This window comes from Penaeus vannamei, chromosome 38 (assembly GCF_042767895.1).
Source record: "Penaeus vannamei isolate JL-2024 chromosome 38, ASM4276789v1, whole genome shotgun sequence".
Taxonomy (NCBI): domain Eukaryota; kingdom Metazoa; phylum Arthropoda; class Malacostraca; order Decapoda; family Penaeidae; genus Penaeus; species Penaeus vannamei.
In genome coordinates this window covers 509,653-517,152 of record NC_091586.1, presented here as the reverse complement: position 1 = coordinate 517,152, position 7,500 = coordinate 509,653, and the positions used below count along the sequence as shown (strand labels likewise).

Genomic DNA, 7,500 nt, shown 5'->3' with positions numbered 1-7,500 from the left:
ATCTCTCCCTCTCCCTCCCCATTCCCCTCTCCCCTTCCCCCTCTCCCCCACCTCCCCCTACCCACCCCCTCCTCTCCTCCTCCCCCTCCCCCTCTCCCTCTCCCCCCACCTCCCCCTACCCACCCCACCCCCCGAAACCTCAGTATATCCCCACGGAAGTACAGAAACTTCCCCTATGTTGTAAAGCATCGTCTTTTTTTATAAGGGAAGCTTGGTTAAGTCTCGTGGCCTTGGGATGGGGGAGGGCAAGCCGCCGTAGGCCGTTGGGGCTGATTTCAAGAACGCCTCCGATTAAGGTACTTGTCAGGCGCTAAGGGTTTGTACGTGCATGTGGCTGTATGTATGTATATATGTCTATGTGTGTGTGTGTGTGTGTGGATGTATATGTATATATATATATATATATATATATATATATATATACATACATATATATTTGTATATATATATATATATATTATATATATGTGTGTGTGTGTGTGTGTGTGTGTGTGTGTGTGTGTGTGTGTGTGTATGTTATATGTATATTATATTATATATATATACATATATGTATATATATATATGCATATATATATTATATATAATATATATGTAATTTATATTCATTCTATATATATGTGTATATATATATATATATATATATATATATATATATATATATATATATATATATATGTATATATGTGTGTGTGTGTGTGTGTGTGTGTGTGTGTATGTGTATATATATGTATATATATATATATATATATATATATATATATATATATATATATATATATATATATACATACATATATATTTGTATATACATATATATATTATGTGTGTGTATGTATATGTATATATATTTGCATGTGTGTATGTGTGTATATATATATATATATATATATATATATATAATATATATATATATATACATACATATACATATATACTTGTGTGTGTGTGTTGTAAACAGGTTTGGTGGGACGTCGTGTGTCTGCCGAACAGGTTGTCCAATTGAGCTGTTATTGGTTCCTGTCCGGAGCCCGATGGTCGCTGTTCCGTCTTCGTAATATATCTTTCTTCCAGTATTTTACAGTATAGACTTCCTCTGCTTCTTATACTCTTGTTATTCTTGAAGAGTCGAATGCCTTGTGGTTGTCGGCGCGTTGGCATACACGAGGGTTATCCGTTATTTTCTCTCTTAATTGGGTTATTGGGTGGTTTTGGTCAGTCGTTGAGAAGCCTGTGCGGAAGACAGACAGACAGAGAGAGAGAGAGAGAGAGAGGGAGGGAGGGAGGGAGGAGGGAGGGAGGGGAGAGAGAAGAGAGAAGAGAGAGAGAAGAGAGAGAAGAGAAAGAGGAGAGAGAGGGAAAGGGAGAGAGAGGGAAAGGGAGAGAGAGAGAGAGAGAGAGAGAGAAAGAAGAGAAGAGAGAGGGAAAGGGAAAGAGAAGAAAGAGAGAAAGAGAAAGAGAAAGAGACTGCCTGTTCTCTAGGAGATGTGTATTGTGTATTAAAATGATTGTTACATTTTTTTCCAAGCTTTCTGTACTTTGTCGTTAAAATGGTTGGCTAGCTTCACTGTTGCAGTTTTTCCAATATCTGTTATAAGGTTTTTTACTAATGCCTTTTTATGGTGTTTTCACGTTTTTCATGTCTTTAAGGGCTCTTTTTGTTTCTTCTTTTGCCATGTAGGTTGTGTGTTTGAGCTGTGTGGATGTCTTTAAAAGTCTTACACAAACATGATCATTTCATTCTTATGTCACCACTCCTGCTGGCGTCTTTCTTGCTGTTTTAATACTAGTGCCTGAAATCGCTTTCTCGCTTTCTCTTTCTCTCTCTCTCTCTCTCTCTCTCTCTCTCTCTCTCTCTCTCTCTCTCTCTCTCTCTCTCTCTCTCTATTTCTTTCTCTCTCTCTCTATTTCTTTCTCTCTCTCTCTATTTCTATCTCTCTCTCTCTCTCTCTCCCTCCCTCTCTCTATTTCTCTCTATTTTTCTCTCTCCCTCTCTCTATCTCTCTCTCTCTCTCTCTCTCTCTCTCTCTCTCTCTCTCTCTCTCTCTCTCTCTCCCTCTCTCTCTCTCTCTCTTTCGTTTCTCCTTCTGCTCTTTGTTTATAGTCTTAGTTCTCATAATTCTATGTTGTCCCTGATTGACTTTATTTATTGACTTTGCGGTTTTGCATGTGCTGTCTAGTTTTCTATCAAGATTTTATTAGATCTTCTTGTCCTTTTATTTCCTCCTTCAAGTGCAGCTATCATTGTTATTTCGTTGAACTGTTTGTTGATTTAGTCTGTGTCTAAGTCGTATCTTGGAAGTGATTTTTTGTTTTGGGTTTTAAGGTTCATTTGTGTATTTTTTTTCTTCGTCTTCTGCTTCTTCGTCTTCTTCTTCTTCTCCTCCTCCTTCGTCTTCTTCTTCTTCTTCTTCTTCTTCTTCTTCTCCTTCTTCGTCGTCTTCTTCTTCTTCTTCTTCATCTTCTTCTTTTTCTTCGTCTTCTTCTTCTTCTTCTTCTTCGTCTTCTTCTTCTTCTTCTTCTTCTTCTTCTTCTTCTTCTTCTTCTTCTTCTTCTTCTTCTTCTTCTTCGTCTTCTTCTTCTTCTTCTTCTTCTTCTCCTCCTCCTTCGTCTTCTTCTTCTTCTTCTTCTTCTTCTTCTTCTTCTTCTTCTTCTTCTTCGTCGTCTTCTTCTTCTACTTCTTCTTCTTCTTCTTCTTCTTCTTCTTCTTCTTCTTCTTCTTCTTTGCTATACCGCCTCCGCTTGTCATTCTGATATCACGTTCCTATTTGATGCCAGATAGCGATTTCCATGTCCATTTCCGCTATAGTTTTTTTATCGAAAAAAAAAATGTATTCATGGTACTGAGTGACCGAGGCTCCGCAAAGTCGATTGGCATCAGTCCCCGCTCGTCTTCTGGTGCCAATTACGTGGTTCTCCAGCTGTGGTTTCTCATTCTCTTATTCTCTTATTCTCTTATTCTCTTATTCTCTTATTCTCTTATTCTCTTATTCTCTTATTCTCTTATTCTCTTATTCTCTTATCCTCTTATTCTCTTTTTCTCTTATTCTCTTATTCTCTTATTCTCTTATTCTCTTATTCTCTTATTCTCTTATTCTCTTATTCTCTTATTCTCTTATTCTCTTATTCTCTTATTCTCTTATTCTCTTATTCTCTTATTCTCTTATTCTCTTATTCTCTTATTCTCTTATTCTCTTATTCTCTTATTCTCTTATTCTCTTATTCTCTTATTCTCTTATTCTCTTATTCTCTTATTCTCTTATTCTCTATACGTGTCTTGCGAATTCCGTGGTTCTCCAGCTGAGGTTTCTTATTCTCTTATTCTCTTATTCTCTTATTCTCTTATTCTCTTATTCTCTTATTCTCTTATTCTCTTATTCTCTTATTCTCTTATTCTCTATACGTGTCTTGCGAATTCCGTGGTTCTCCAGCTGAGGTTTCTTCTTCTCTTATTCTCTTATTCTCTTATTCTCTTATTCTCTTATTCTCTTATTCTCTTATTCTCTTATTCTCTAATTCTCTAATTCTCTTATTCTCTTATTCTCTTATTCTCTTATTCTCTTATTCTCTTATTCTCTTATCCTCTTATTCTCTTATTCTCTTATTCTCTTATTCTCTTATTCTCTTATTCTCTCATTCTCTTATTCTCTTATTCTCTTATTCTCTTATTCTCTTATTCTCTTATTCTCTCATTCTCTTATTCTCTTTTTCTCTTATTCTCTTTTTCTCTTATTCTCTTATTCTCTTATTCTCTTATTCTCTTATTCTCTTATTCTCTTATTCTCTATACGTGTCTTGCGAATTACGTGGTTCTCCAGCTGAGGTTTCTTATTCTCTTATTCTCTTATTCTCTTATTCTCTTATTCTCTTATTCTCTTATTCTCTTATTCTCTATACGTGTCTTGCGAATTACGTGGTTCTCCAGCTGAGGTTTCTTCTTCTCTTATTCTCTTATTCTCTTATTCTCTTATTCTCTTATTCTCTTATTCTCTTATTCTCTTATTCTCTTATTCTCTATACGTGTCTTGCGAATTACGTGGTTCTCCAGCTGAGGTTTCTTATTCTCTTATTCTCTTATTCTCTTATTCTCTTATTCTCTTATTCTCTTATTCTCTTATTCTCTTATTCTCTTATTCTCTATGCGTGTCTTGCCAATTACGTGGTTCTCCAGCTGAGCTTTCTTATTCTCTTATTCTCTTATTCTCTTATTCTCTTATTCTCTTATTCTCTTATTCTCTTATTCTCTTATTCTCTTATTCTCTTATTCTTTTATTCTCTATGCGTGTCTTGCCAATTACGTGGTTCTCCAGCTGAGCTTTCTTATTCTCTTATTCTCTTATTCTCTTATTCTCTTATTCTCTTATTCTCTATACGTGTCTTGCGAATTACGTGGTTCTCCAGCTGAGCTTTCTTATTCTCTTATTCTCTTATTCTCTTATTCTCTTATTCTCTTATTCTCTTATTCTCTTATTCTCTTATTCTCTTATTCTCTTATTCTCTTATTCTCTATACGTGTCTTGCGAATTCCGTGGTTCTCCAGCTGAGGTTTCTTATTCTCTTATTCTCTTATTCTCTTATTCTCTTATTCTCTTATTCTCTTATTCTCTTATTCTCTTATTCTCTTATTCTCTTATTCTCTTATTCTCTTATTCTCTTATTCTCTTATTCTCTTATTCTCTTATTCTCTATGCGTGTCTTGCGAATTACGTGGTTCTCCAGCTGAGGTTTCTTCTTCTCTTATTCTCTTATTCTCTTATTCTTTTATTCTCTTATTCTCTTATTCTCTTATTCTCTTATTCTCTTATTCTTTTATTCTCTTATTCTCTTATTCTCTTATTCTCTTATTCTCTTATTCTCTTATTCTCTTATTCTCTTATTCTCTTATTCTCTTATTCTCTTATTCTCTTATTCTCTTATTCTCTTATTCTCTATACGTGTCTTGCGAATTACGTGGTTCTCCAGCTGAGGTTTCTTATTCTCTTATTCTCTTATTCTCTTATTCTCTTATTCTCTTATTCTCTTATTCTCTTATTCTCTATACGTGTCTTGCGAATTCCGTGGTTCTCCAGCTGAGGTTTCTTATTCTCTTATTCTCTTATTCTCTTATTCTCTTATTCTCTTATTCTCTCATTCTCTTATTCTCTTATTCTCTTATTCTCTTATTCTCTTATTCTCTTATTCTCTTATTCTCTTATTCTCTCATTCTCTTATTCTCTTATTCTTTTATTCTCTTATTCTCTATACGTGTCTTGCGAATTCCGTGGTTCTCCAGCTGAGGTTTCTTTTATTCTCTTATTCTCTTATTCTCTCTTATTCTCTTATTCTCTTATTCTCTTATTCTCTATACGTGTCTTGCGAATTACGTGGTTCTCCAGCTGAGGTTTCTTTTATTCTCTTATTCTCTTATTCTCTTATTCTCTTATTCTCTTATTCTCTTATCCTCTTATTCTCTTATCCTCTTATTCTCTTATTCTCTTATTCTCTTATTCTCTTATTCTCTTATTCTCTTATTCTCTTATTCTCTTATTCTCTTATTCTCTTATTCTCTTATCCTCTTATCCTCTTATCCTCTTATCCTCTTATCCTCTTATCCTCTTATTCTCTTATTCTCTTATTCTCTTATTCTCTTATTCTCTTATTCTCTTATTCTCTTATTCGCTTATTCGCTTATTCGCTTATTCGCTTATTCGCTTATTCGCTTATTCGCTTATTCGCTTATTCGCTTATTCTCTTATTCTCTTATTCTCTTATTCTCTTATTCTTTCATTCTCTTATTCTCTTATTCTCTTATTCTCTTCTTCTCTTCTTCTCTTCTTCCCTTATTCTCACATTCTCTTATTCTCTTATTCCCTTATTCTCTTATTCTCTTATTCTCTTATTCTCTTATTCTCTTATTCCCTTATTCTCTTATTCTCTTATTCTCTTATTCTCTTATTCTCTTATTCTCTTATTCTCTTATTCTCTTATTCTCTTATTCTCTTATTCTCTTATTCTCTTATTCTCTATACGTGTCTTGCCAATTACGTGGTTCTCCTGCTGAGGTTTCTTATTCTCTTATTCTCTTATTCTCTTATTCCCTTATTCGCTATACCTGTCTTGCCAATTACGTGGTTCTCCAGCTGAGGTTTCTTATTCTCTTATTCTCTTATTCTCTTATTCTCTTATTCTCTTATTCTCTTATTCTCTTATTCTCTTACTCTCTTATTCTCTTATTCTCTTACTCTCTTATTCTCTTATTCTCTTATTCTCTTATTCTCTTATTCTCTTACTCTCTTATTCTCTTATTCTCTTATTCTCTTATTCTCTTATTCTCTTATTCTCTTATTCTCTTATTCTCTTATTCTCTTATTCTCTTATTCTCTATACGTGTCTTGCGAATTACGTGGTTCTCCAGCTGAGGTTTCTTATTCTCTTATTCTCTTATTCTCTTATTCTCTTATTCTCTTATTCTCTTATTCTCTTATTCTCTTATTCTCTTATTCTCTTATTCTCTTATTCTCTATACGTGTCTTGCGAATTCCGTGGTTCTCCAGCTGAGGTTTCTTATTCTCTTATTCTCTTATTCTCTTATTCTCTTATTCTCTATACCTGTCTTGCCAATTACGTGGTTCTCCAGCTGAGGTTTCTCATTCTCTTATTCTCTTATTCTCTTATTCTCTTATTCTCTTATTCTCTATACCTGTCTTGCCAATTACGTGGTTCTCCAGCTGAGGTTTCTTATTCTCTTATTCTCTTATTCTCTTATTCTCTTATTCTCTTATTCTCTATACCTATCTTGGCATTATAACCTCTCCAAATAATTGTGAAGTGGGTCTTTTACACTGTCGCTGGCTAGGCTAATTAAGGAGAAGAAGAAGAAGAAGAAGCAGAAGATGACGAAGAAAAAAAATAAAATACCAAAGGAGAAAGGAATAAACAAGCGAAAACCACTAATTGTCATCTCCATTTCTCTATTATTAGTAGAGGTGCAGGTTTTGGCATCGACTTCATTCTCACGTTCTGCTTTTCGTTCAGTGCTGATGCCGAACGTAGCTTTTTCGCTCACATTATAGAATTCCACGATGTTCTCTTCAAAGCGTTCGTAAACAAAACAAAACAAAACAAACAAAACAAAACAAAACAAAAACAAAACAAAAAGACACGTTGGCTACCCTGGTATTTACCTCTCTCTAATAGATCACGTGTCCATCATTTATCAATTTCTTTGATTCGCCTTGACCTTTTCCTCATTTTAGGAAAGTTGGCTCATGCAATACACACATGCACACATGATTCGTATTCATGTTGACAAATGTAGAAAAGGTATGAATGAGAATTAATATCTTCACAAAACAAGAGGTGTATTTGACCGGTTTCGAATATATCTTTGTCAGAAATACATGTATATTCGAGATATATTCGAGACCGGTCAAATACATCTTTGTATGTGTATGTTTATATATAGATAGATAGGTAGATAGATAGATAGATAGATAAATAGATAGATATAGATATATGTGT

General features: G+C 34.1%; 1 protein-coding gene across 4 annotated transcripts in view; it reads left to right on the top strand.

Annotated features, from left to right (window-relative positions):
- LOC113813176 (alpha-(1,3)-fucosyltransferase 7) overlaps positions 1-7,500 on the top strand; it is a 62,082-nt gene that overhangs the window by 32,860 nt on the left and 21,722 nt on the right. The window lies entirely within an intron of this gene.